The following is a 12405-nucleotide window of genomic DNA, read 5'->3' on the forward strand; positions in this document are numbered from 1 at the left end:
ATAGTCCATGGGGTCGCAGAGTCGGACACGACTGAGTGACTTTCACTATGATGTCTTACCCCAGAAACACACACCTATTCTCACACATACACAAGTTTAGCTGCCATTTCTGGGGGCTATACCCTCTAAATTGATGCATACACCCTACCCTGGCTGCACATTTGAATCCTTTGGGAGCTTTTATATAGTTCTGAGGCCTGGGCCTTACACATAGAGACTCTGATTTACATGGTCCAGGGTGGGATCTGGGCATCTGTTTTTTCTATAACACGTTAGGAGATTCTAATGCAGTCAGGACTGAGAATCATTGCCCTAGGGCCTCTTAGACTGTCCTTCTCCCTCTGATTAAGAGCCCCAGCTGTGAACAGTCAGAGTCTGTACAGAGAGACACATCGGAAGACACATGCTGGGGTGCTTGTAGGGATGGGTTAGATGCCATGAACGGATTTATTATTTTGCCCACTGCGTTTAAAATCCTTTCCTTCTTTCCTCACCCCTTGAGGGGTGCTTCCTTGGTGTTCATTTAAAATAATTTTAGCACACCACAGTGGGAAGGGAGCCTGGTTGCCTTGATGTGCTTCTGTCATTTCAAGGAGCTCAATAAAAATTTCTTTTCGGTGTTCATTCAAGGCAACTTCCGCACAGAGGTCTTATGTTGCAAACCAGAGTTCTCTTTTCATCTGGTCACCCCTGGAGGAAATTGTGTATTTGAAATTCAAACAATATTTGGGCAAAAAGCAGTTCTCATTATATGTGGTGGAGAAGGCCAATGAGAGGAAAGCACAGGGAAATGATTGAGTGACATTTCTATTTGCTGGTTTGACTTTTCCACCAGGGGCCGCCGTGCTTTGGGCCACCGGAGAACCTCAGCTTCCTGGTATGAACTGGAAATGCCAGACCCCTGGAAAAAAGAATTTGGAGGAGAAAAAGTGTGAGTGGGCTGGAAATGGATTTGAGGAGTCAATGTGACCTAATGCTGATGTCTTTATGAGATAGGGAGAGAATTTTGTGTTTTACACAAATTCTCTTTAGAAAGAGACTGTTGAAGAGAGCTCAGAGACCATCTGGATCTATCTCCTTTGGTAGGCGGGTCCCCTTTCTAACATTTAAATTGACCCTAGTCAAACATTTAGATGAATTCGTACCTTTATTCATTCATTGATGGAGCACCAGCAATGTTGGGCACTTGGCAAGTAGTGCAGGAGACCGATGGGTTATCCTTGCCCTTAGATAACTTAGTTTCCTGAGAATTTGAACAGCTGAAATGCCAGGGAGACATGATGAAAGCTGTGAGGGCAAGAAGCTGGGAGGCAGGGGGTGGATGTTAACCTTTACTGAGGGTCCACTAGGAGCCAGACACTGTCCTCAAATCACTTCCTTTAGCCATTGCAACTCTGGAAAATAAAGTACTCTTATCATCACTCCCATTTTATAGACTAGGAAACTGACACTCAGAGAGGTGCATTTGCTTTCTTAAGGTGATGGAACCATTAAGGAGATTAAGTATTTTAACCTGGTAGGTCCCAGGCCAATCCTCTTGCCATTGTAACAATCTAAGAAGAGTTCAAAAAGGGCAAAGCCTGACTTTTGGCTGGGCTGGAGGATGAGAAGGGAGGGATTTGGGCAAGCAGAAACGGGGTGATAGAAGGTACACTGAGAACAAGGTTTCCCAGGCTCAATAGCACCTGGGGAAGAAGATGCAGCGGCTCGGGCTGGAATGTGCGGGTTGAGAATGAGAGTAGGAAGGTAGGTTAGGACAGGGTTTTGAAGCGTAGAAGCTAAGGAGATGGATTTGGGGTAGGTACTTTTGCCTGGAAACTCCCATGGATGGAGGAGCCTGGTAGGCTGCAGTCCATGGGGTTGCAAAGAGTCAGACACGACTGAGCGACTTCACTTTCATGCATTGGAGAAGGAAATGGCAACCCACTCCAGTGTTCATGCCTGGAGAATCCCAGGGACGGGGGAGCCTGGTGGGCTGCTGTCTCTGGGGTCACACAGAGTAGGACATGACTGAAGCGACTTAGCAGCAGCAGCAGCAGAGAGTGAGAAAACCCTGAAAGTTTGCTGAGTAAAAAGAGTGTAATGTGACCATTGCTACTTTTAGGAGAAAGAGTGGAGATTTTGATTCCTGGCTGTATTGTTGCTTAGCTAACTATGCACCTTTGGGCAGGTTATTTAATCTCTCCGTGCCTCAGTTCCTACATCTGTAAAATGAGAATGATAAACAGTACTTACCTCCATGAAGTTGTTGTAAGGATCAAATAAATCATGTCTGTGGAGTGCTTAGAATAATGCCTGGCACGTGGTCAGCTCTTTGTAAATGTTGAACATATAGTAACTTTACCTTTTGTGAATTTAATTCTGATAATGGTATAGGTAGAAGAGGGTGAAGTAGGGGAGAACTAGAAGTCCCAGAGGTGGGCAAGGGGGCATTTGTGACAGTCTGGGCAGGATGGTCTAAGGGCTTCTCCTTAACGGGTACCCATGGAATGTAGGGAGACGTGGGGAAGGGGAATCCGTGTTACTCAGCTTCTGATTGACTGCGGGGGTGCATCAGGAGTCTCTCAGCTGGGAGAATGGCAGTGTCAGTCGTAGACCTCGGGGCACTGGGAGAAGCTACAGGTGAGCAGAGGAAGATGAGAATGTTGATTTAAACCCGTATAAACTTAGAGTGGAAAGCAACCCCAGAGCCAGTAGAGGAGCTGGAGTGGGAGGTGGGTGGCCTAGCTCTGCCCCTGCCTTATTTTACGTGGCTGTTCTGCCTCTTTGTCCCCAGCCTGGGTCCCAGGAAGCTCCACCCTCATGCCACCCTTGATTCTGGTGTTCCCGTCTCCTCTGGGCCCTCCCGAGTCCCCCACATGAACCTCTCCAGCTGCTTCTCCAAATGGTCAGTCATGGTGATCCCAAGATCACCTGCTAGGCAGACCACGTTTCCTGCTGCTGCCTTGGGAGACTGAGTCTGAGGGCTGGGTGGGCAGAATGCCCAGGCTGTGCAGACCAGGAAGGAGAGGGAAGGATTTGGGGGATGGTGGTAAGTAGCAGCAGAAAATAAGTGTTTAACCCTAGGAGGAGGACATTGATGAGTGACCAGCTCTGGGGGCTTTCGAGGGCTTCCTGCTGCTGCAAGACCCCTTGATGGGAACCTAGTGCCCTTCTGAATCCCTCACGCCCGTTTTGCTGCTGGGAGGGTTGTGGGTACCAGCTCAACACCTGGAAAGGATGCTGAAGGAGGCTGGAGGGCCTCTGGTGGGTGTGGGGGCTCAGCCTGGACCTCTCACCCCTGAGCCCCCCATCCTCCATTTAGTCCCATCCTGCCTGTGGGCACAGGAACTCAGACAAAAGGAGGCTTGCAGACAGAAGGGGGGAGTCTTATAACAAAATTACCAGCCTGCTGTCAGCCAGGCGCTCTGCCTCGCAGAACAGACTCCAGACAGGCTGCAGCGTATCAGGTCTGGGCCTGCCTGAGCCTGGCAGGGGGTCCTGTGGGCAGACAGAGTCAATTACCCAGAAAGGTTCCACTTAACTTCCCCTGCTGTTTGCACACCCTGCCCCGGCCTCTGTGGCCTCACTGGCCTCGGCCAAAGCCCCATTGGCCTGCGCTGGAGCCGGCTGCCCGCCAGCTTTGTCCTCGGACGTGTCTGGGGACACCCATCCAGGAGCCCAGGCTCCTGCCCTCTTTGGCCTAGGGCTGCCTGCTCTGGCCCTGGACCAGTGGATTTCCCTTTGTCCCCCTGCAGACCCCACAGGAGCCTCAGGTGGGAGGGGCATCGAGGAGCTGCCTCCTCTCCCATCCCTCTGCCGAGGCTCAGCACCCCACGTGTCCTCCCCTTCAGTCACCTGTCCAAGTTCAGTGGGTGGTGATCGTCTGCCTTCTGGAGTCGAACTGACATGGGTTTGCGGCTGGGATCAGCACCCGTTGCTGTGGGACCTGGCACATTGATTTAACTTCTTTAAACTACAGTTCTACCATCCGTGAAACAAAAATAGTAATAATAATCTATATCTCAGAGGATTACTATGAGGATCAAAGAAGACAGTGGGTGTCAAGTGCCTGAGATGCCGGCCCAGGATAAATGCTCACTGATTTTCTTTCCTCTCCCCAGCCCCCACCTCTTCGTCCTCCTCTCCCCTTTCCTTTCCTCCTCCTCCCCTTCTTCTTCCTACTTTTCACTGAAGAGTCTCACTTAACAGAAAGTTTGTTACTTTGGTTCCTCCTTTCTGCTGCAGAATCCCAAACTGGGAGAAAAAAAATCCAGCTTTTAGTTCAGGCTTAGCTGTCAATTTTCATCATATAGAATCAAGCCTATAACACCAAAATACATCATGAAATTAGAGTATGTTTTTTTCTCAATGCCATTTAACCAAGGTCAAGGACTTTGGGTTAAATCCTAACTGTCCCTGGCTTCTGCCTGAAGTTTTGTATTTCACAGACGTTTCCTCTCTGTGCAACCCCTCGGCCAACCCAATCATCGTCCACATGTTTAGCATTAGTTAGAAACGCCCACCAGAGAAGGCAATGGCAGCCCACTCCAGTGTTCTTGCCTGGAGAATCCCAGGGACAGAGGAGCCTGTTGGGCTGCTGTCTATGGGGTCGCACAGAGTCGGACACGACGGACACGACTGACGCGACTTAGCAGCAGCAGCAGCAGCAGAAATGCCCACATGATGTGGTTTAGAGCTCCTGCAGGCATGGGATTTCAGCTTCCAACATGTGCCCAAAGGATGGAAGGCAGAACACTGTCATTTGGTCATTAAGTCATTCAACAAGTATTCACAGACAACCTACTATGTACCTGGGAACTGAGGGCAAAGAGACAAGGTAAAAGTAAATAGCCACTCCAGCCCTTCAACAAGTGAGCAGACTGCTGGGGAAGTGGGTGAGCAAACAGATAATTAGAATCAAATGTGCTGGATGCTAAGACAGGAGTAGGGGCAATGTGACGGAAGATGGGTTGGAGAGGTTTCTGGGAGGAAATGGGAGCTACTTTCTGCAGCACAACCAGGACTGACGTGCACACGTGGACACCTACTCTGGTCCCTCCAGCTCTCAGGAGGAGAGCAGTGTTTCAGGATGAAAGTGACCGCTTCTCGTGGGCTCCACTCCAGCTGCCACCCATCTTTCTCGAGTTGGACTCTTGTGTTGCAATCCACTCACAAGGCCCTCTGTCTTGAGGGGCCGTGGCTGGGACATCTGAGGTCCAGCGCCCCCCATCCATCCCCTCTGCCACACAGGTGGGTGGTTGAGGTGGGCCTGACGGATTCTGTGAGCAGTGACTACACCCTGGCACTGCCCTAATTGTGCTAGACAGGACTGTTTAAATACCACCAGACAGAATATTACTCAAATTAAAAATGAGGCCTTAAATGTCATTATTTGTGTCATTATTAATAGCCCCTAATTGTGTTCTCTAATCATCATGAAATTATGTTAGTATTAATATTCATGTCAAAGCTGCCTAGGGAACTCGGAAGATTTTAAAAAAAATTATACCATATGTCAGTTCCCATGAATGTGAAGCAGAGGCTGGTTTTAGTGCTTTCGTTCTGACTGGAGTGGAGATGGTGGTCTCCACGGCCAGGGACAAGGGTAGCCCCCAACTGTAAGGGCCTCCTTAATTTCCAACCCCTGAGTCACTGAATCCTGGACTCCTCTGCCTGGCAAGACCCTTAGAGGCGTGAGTAGGACCTGTCCTCACGGAACACTCTGCGGATCTCCTGCCAGCTGCCCTCGCTGGTGAGGGGATTGGAGTCTGCTCACACTGGAAAGTGTTTGGTGCTCTGGGACATGACACCTCTTGTCTCCTGCAGCCTCGAGACCTGCCTGTGTCTAGACACCATAATAAGAAACACGAGGCGGGCCCGCCTGTCTTCACTCTCCATCTACTCAGAGATGCCACCTCCGTGCGTTTGGGATTCCGCCCAAACTGCCCTTCCTGGCTCAGGGAAGTGATGCCAAAAAAAAAAAAAAAAAAACAAAAAAACCCAAAAGCCAAAGTTGGAGTCTCCCAGAGAAATGTGTTGTGTAACATAACACACAAAGAACTTTTGGAAAATATACTTAGAGATTCAGAATTTAAAAGTACCTATGGGGTGTCCATACAATCTGGAAACAGGTGAATTTAGGTCTTCAGGGATATCTTTGTCTTGGAAGGAAGCTGTGTTTCTACAGTTTTTGAACTGCCCTGGATTTTGCCCCGTGATGGTGGTGCCAGTGGTAAAGAACTTGCCAGCCAATGCAGGAGACGTAAGAGACGCAGGTTCGATCCTTGGGTCGGGAAGATCCCCTGGAGGATGGCAACCTCCACTCCAGTATTCTTGCCTGGAGAATCCCATGGACATAGGAGCCTGATGGGTTACAGACAATAAAGTCTCACAGAGTCAGACACGACTGAAGTGACTGAGCACGCACACAAACAACCTTGCTGGGGCTTCTCTGGGGGGAAGCATTGACCCCTCCCAGGATGAGGATGGGTTCCCTCTGGATGCATCCTTTTCTTATCAGAGGCATCGAGAGTGAGAGCCTCTGCGGCTGATGAGCTGAGCGTGCTACTCACGTCACCTGGGACTTGATTCTGCCTCCCCCTCAGACTGACATCAGCTCTAAGAGGTGGGGTGGTTGACAAGGCAGGCGCTATTGCCAATTAAGAGATTCCCTCCCTGTGAGGATGTGTGGGGCGAGTGCCCTGGGACCCCCAGAGGCATCAGCCTCCTGCTGACATCACTCACTGACTCCTCTTCATCGTTTCTACAACATTCCTTTAGGCTGCCTGCTCACTGCCTCAGTCATCCACTAATGGAGTCCACGTGACCGCGATGTGTCAGACAAATCTGGGGCAGCCGCCTCACTCTCTTCCCGGAGCCCTTGGAATTCTCTGGAACCGAGAATATTCAAATGCTTTTCTTGGTGAAACAGCAGGCTTCCAACCACACACCCCCCCTTCAAATATTATGACTTGAGTTAAATATAACCCAGAGCATGAAAATAACGGCACAACACGGGGATTGGAGAAGCCGTGGAGTGAGCATCTCACAGTCACACTATCTGTCACCCTGGGGGTGGCGGGGCATCCGCAGACCCCACGGCCACTCAGGCAGAAGGCCCACAGAACCATGCAGGCGTCTGGTCTCTCCTGGGCCGGTAAGTAGCTGCATTGGCCTGGGTGGGCTTCACGCTACTGGTTTCCACACACATTCTCCTTTTTCCTAATCAGATGTGGTGTGACTTCAAGGGTTGGGGAGCATCTATCTTAACTGATGTGTGGAAAGGGAGACTTGCCTGCTTTTTCAGACGTGAAGGGAGGATCAAGGTAGGAGGGGCATCCTCAGGCAGCGGCAGCTGTGGCTGGCATGCTGATGTGGAAATCCAAGGGAACACACATGCGCCCCTACTCACTGGCGTGTGCATGCTCAGTCGTGTCTGACTCTGAGACCCCATAGATGGTACCCCACCAGGCCCCTCCATCCATGGGATTTTCCAGGCAGGAATACTGGAGTGGGGTGCCGTTTCCTTCTCCAGGGAATCCTCCCAGGCCAGGGATCAAACCTGTGTCTCCTGCATTGCAGGCGGATCCTTCATCACTCAGCCACCTGGGAAGTCACTGGACCACCTTTTACGATAATCGAGAAGGAGAAGCTTGATCTGCGGAGGGGAGGGAGGGTTAGATGCACATTTGGGCCCATGAACCAGGTTCTCCAGACTCCCTCACTAACCTCATGCATGAGTGTATGGTGAAAATTCAGTGGGTGGTAGATAAGCCAAATGTCTTCTGAAAGTCAGATTCTCTGAATTCCAAACCCAATGATTACCATAGTGGTTGGGCTAGGGCTGGATTCAAATCAGTGAACCTAGAGCAGAATAGTTGAATAGGCCTTCTCTCAGAGCCCTTCTGCCGCCGAGTTGCCCAGCAACCACCACAAGGCTGCCCCTCTCTTATCTGCTTTGGGTCAAACAGCAAATAGGTCAGACCAGAAAAGCAGATACAGGGGCATCTTTGCATTACCATGCTTTATACATGTAGGAGAACTTACAGTGTTTGCAACGTGCTTCTACTTAAACGGCCTTTGGGATTTGCTAATTTGGGGAGGGCCTGGGAGAACGAGAAGGAGCAGAAGGTGGCGTTCTTTGATTCCCATAAGGTAAGTAGGACAGCTGTAATAACCCCCCACTTTACAGATGAGAAAACTGAGCCCCAGTGCAGGTATTGGCCAGAAGCTACATGGCTTACAAGTGATGGCGGGGTTGACTCCAAGTCTTCTGCTTATCAGGGCTACAAAAGAATAGCCCCCCCCCCCCCTCAAATACACCACTCTCTGCCCCCCGCCCTCTCAGGCAGCTTGGAAATTGTGAGAAAAATCAAGGGGCTAGCTAGACCATGAATTCTATAAAGACAGCAGCAACAATATTGTTAAATTCTCTGCCCTTCCCCTAATCTTTTCTTTTTTTTTCAGCTGAATCTCATGTGTGCGTGAGATGGGGTCCAGAGAGATGCATGGGAAGGTGTGAAAGGAAGGCGGTGAGAAAGGTTTTACCCTCTCAGAGTCTTTGCTTCTTCTCCGTGGTCCTTCCTCAAAGATGAATCAGCAGAATGAGCCCCCAGTCCTCCCGGATCTGAAAACAAAACCACAGAACGCCTCCTCCTCATTCTCCCAGACCCTCCCCAAATTAGCAAATCCCAAAATGCCTTCTTTGAGAGCTTGGGTTGAGGAAGGGGGTTCCAGCTTCACGCGGTGCTTCATGTGAGGGTCTTAGGAAGATATAAGAGCCTTACTGACACCTACTCTGGACTCCCACCCTAGCTGCCTACCTGTGTCTGCTTGAAGAAAAGAGGCATAAAGCCTTGTTGGCGGGACTCTCAATTCTGCACCCTCTTCCATCTTGAGAGCCACTGTCCAGCTTTCCACTTCTGTGCCTCCTGATCCTTCTTCCACCCCCACCTTCCGCTCTACAAAGTCCCTGCTAGAAGTTGACAAAGCTGACTGGCTGCTTAATGTGCTACAGGTGTTGTTGCTAGGCAACCACCCCACTCTGCGGCTCAGGCTCTGTCAGCCCAGCTCAAACCCCTGGTAGCACTTAACCCTATAACTGCTTGCCACCAACGCTAATTACCCAGGCCCACCGAACAGCACATTTATACCCTGTGATCAAGGAGCAGAAGGACTCATTCTCAGCACCTTAGGCCTTCAACCAACACGGCTCACCGGGCCGGGCTGCCCCGAACATGCTGTGGAGGTCTCTTGTCTACAAGCGTCCATTCCTCCTTTCTGGTCACACGCACCGGATGCTGCATGTCGTGTTGGCCATCTCTCTTCATTGGATGGGCTTCTCTCAAAGTCGGCCAAACGCCTTGACTGCCCTCGGCCTCCAGGAAAGAGATGGCAGACTTGTTTCTGCACTTTAAGCTATGTTCGGGTTGACATTTTTGATCCCGAACCTCACAGTGATGAATGACATTCATTCTTTGATGTCTGTACCCAGTTGAACTGGGAATGATGAAAAATTTTGGACATTATTCCAACTCTTGGCTGTTGCATTCCTGTTCTTGGTCTTTGCCTCCCCAAATGGACTAACTCATAGTCCTTTAGGTAGATCAGGAGTTACAGGAAGCTTTAAACAGGCATAGATAGATACTTATGTTAGCACATTAACCAAACTCCAGAACTGATCTGTTCCTGAGTTGGTTTTCCCCATTCCCACGTGATCATACTCCTGGACTCATCAACTATCGGTGAATGCATGAACACACCATGTTTCTACGTCTCTTTTCTAAACCACAGAATGGGGTTGACAGTGATGGAGAGACCACTAAATACCAAAGCAAATTCTCCCTTCCTTTCTAGGAAATTCTAGCAAAGTTCTAGCAAATTCTCCCTCCCTTTCTTTTTTTCTCATGAGACTAAACTTGGCCTATGAGCCAGATTATAGGAGATTCCCACGTGGGGTCGAATCTCCTTTCTGCTGGTGAGGTGCCTGATTGTGAAGGGCAGGTCTAGGCTTGCTGGGTCATGACAGTGGAGATTCTCATCCATTCCTGAAAGCCAACTCCTCCCAGGCAGTCTGGGCACCACCCCACGATGCCAGAACCCTAAAAGGGGTTTCCAGGGGTTACTTCTGCTCTCTGTTCTAGGTGGGAAAGGCCCTTAACCCTTCCCCTCCTGGCAGTTATGTAATTATTCACAGGTATAGGAGCTGAGAGAACTTACTGCCATTGATCATTTATATTCATTGTGTATTTCAAACAAGTATTCCAACCCCAGGGCTCCACTGCAGATTGAGTATCCTGCTCCCTGTGGATGGAATGTGTCAGGTGCTGGGCCAGTGCTACTGTGCACATTCTCATCTAACCTTCATCATAGCTCCAGCATATGGACAGAACTATTTCTATCCTATGTGCGAAAAGCTGAGGTTCAGAGAGGTGGAATAACTTTCTCAAGTTTGCACAATTAGTAAGTGGTCCAGCTGGCATTCTAAGCTATTCTGTATCCTGGGAGATTTGAAAACCACGGCTCCGAGAGGTTCGGCGACTTGCCTGAGATCCCACTGCCAGTTGTGGGGTTGGAATTCTCATTGATCTTTCTCTTAAGTCCTTTTCATGTTTGGTCCTCTACATCACACTGCTTTTTTTAGAGTCATTCCTCCAGTTTCTGTGTTGATGGTGCCTCCACAATGGTGAGAAATCTGCGTCCAGTATGGAGAAGAAGTGGGTTCTAGGGAACAGAAAAGACAGCATCCTGAACAGGCAGTATTTTGAAATGAGAGTCCCTGTGTATCTATTTTTTGTTTCTTTGAAAGGACAATATTGGAGAGAGAGAGAAGGAGGAGGATGAAGGGAGGGAGGAAGAGAGAGAGGGGAAGACAGAAAGACATATACACAGAGACAAAGACAGAGAGAGGGAGATGGACAAAGAGAGAGAGACAGAGACACAGAGACAAAGAGAAAGGTGCACGCGCGCGCGCACACACACACACACACACACACACACACAGCCATCTTGTTCCTTCAGCCCCATGGCCCTCAGCTTCCCTCCCTCATCCCGAGACAGTGATGGCTTGGCTTCGGGTTAAGCCACTTGTTGCCAGCTGGTGGCATTAAGAGATGGGAATGCTAGTCTGGTCACAGGTGACAGGATTTGGAACATCATCGTGGCCGTGGCTCCTTCCCAGGAGACCCAGTGGGTCGTGGAAATGGGATTCCCCAGTTGGAGAATTGAATGGGGGTGAAAAGAGATGGCAGATGGTGGGTCCTAGTGGGGAGGGGAGGGGTGAAGGGCTCGCCCCATGAGTTTAACACTTTCATGCAAGTGGTTTCTCCATAAAGTATTAATAATGTTCCTATAATTGATACTTCAGGGCAATAACCTCTGACAAAATGGCCCTGATTAGCAGATAATTGAGTGTGTTGGATTGTGTCCTGAGAGAACTGAACGCCAGGCAAGGCCCATTAGCCCATCATAATGACCCCTTTTGTCAGGTATTAGTGTCATTAAGAGCCTGCTCTCTGAAATCAGTCCCTTTATTTAACTCTTTTCCCTAATTATATGGATCATTTTACAAATCAAAGCAAATGTTTGCATACAGCCCCATCACGCAGTGGAGTGAGGAGCTCGAGGAGCAGGCTGGAAAGTTCTGAGTGGAGAGTCCTTGGTAAGGGAGGCACTTGTGGTCTCAGAGATGGGTCCCTTGGAAAGCGCTGAGCAAGAACGTGGTGCGCCCAGGTACTTGCCAGGGGGAGCATCTTGATGCAGATGCCTCATCACGAGAGCCCAAAGGCCATGCACAGGTCACCACCTGTGCCCCTGAACCCATCTCGGCAAAACATCTGGCCTCCTGGTCTCAGAGTAGTTGGATCCGTGACATGGAGGATGCCAGCGTGGAGCAGGTCGGCACCTGAACCCAGCCACAGAGCCCCAGAAGGCACAGAACACCTGAGCTCATCATCTGGGTTTTGCCCAGAGCTGACTCACATTTCTGTCAGGACACAGGGGCCTCTGGAAGTGGCTGCAGAGGCTAAGTAGGGCCTAAATCCCCCAGATCTGGGAAAAGGTAACCACCGTGGCCACACATCCGTACTTAGGGCTGGCGGCTAGGTAAGCAGCCAGGGCTGCTGGGACTCCAGGGGGCTTGGTGCCTGATCAGCCCCCAGGCCACACACACAGAAGCTGACACAACAGGAAGCTCAAGGGACAGAAGGCTGCTTCTGTCCTGTTCTCCCGGGCACCTTCTCTCTCATTAAAAATTAGAGACAGTTTCCCATTTCTTCGAATCCACTCGCTGCCTGACACCTTTTCCACCCTCCCAGCTCCGTACAAAGCCTTTTATCCCAGGGCAGGTTCAGTGTGGGTGAATCAGAAAGAGGCCTCAGTCTCTAGAATGAATTGCTTAGAGATGAGGGACTGATAGCTTGTTGG

At 50.0% G+C, this 12405-nt stretch overlaps 1 long non-coding RNA gene across 1 annotated transcript; it reads right to left on the minus strand.

The window, feature by feature from the left end:
* Positions 1 to 407: 407 nt before the first annotated feature.
* Positions 408 to 8944, minus strand: LOC138421393 (uncharacterized). Its single transcript, XR_011249478.1, has 9 exons — positions 8805 to 8944; positions 8530 to 8608; positions 7544 to 7639; positions 6727 to 6872; positions 6084 to 6345; positions 3838 to 3928; positions 3385 to 3480; positions 1146 to 2616; positions 408 to 901 (listed from the first exon to the last, which is right to left on the minus strand). It is a non-coding gene; the product is annotated as an uncharacterized lncRNA (long non-coding RNA).
* Between the last annotated feature and the right edge of the window lie 3461 nt (positions 8945 to 12405).

This window comes from Ovis canadensis, chromosome 15, assembly GCF_042477335.2.
Source record: "Ovis canadensis isolate MfBH-ARS-UI-01 breed Bighorn chromosome 15, ARS-UI_OviCan_v2, whole genome shotgun sequence".
In the NCBI taxonomy this organism is placed as follows: Eukaryota; Metazoa; Chordata; class Mammalia; order Artiodactyla; family Bovidae; genus Ovis; species Ovis canadensis.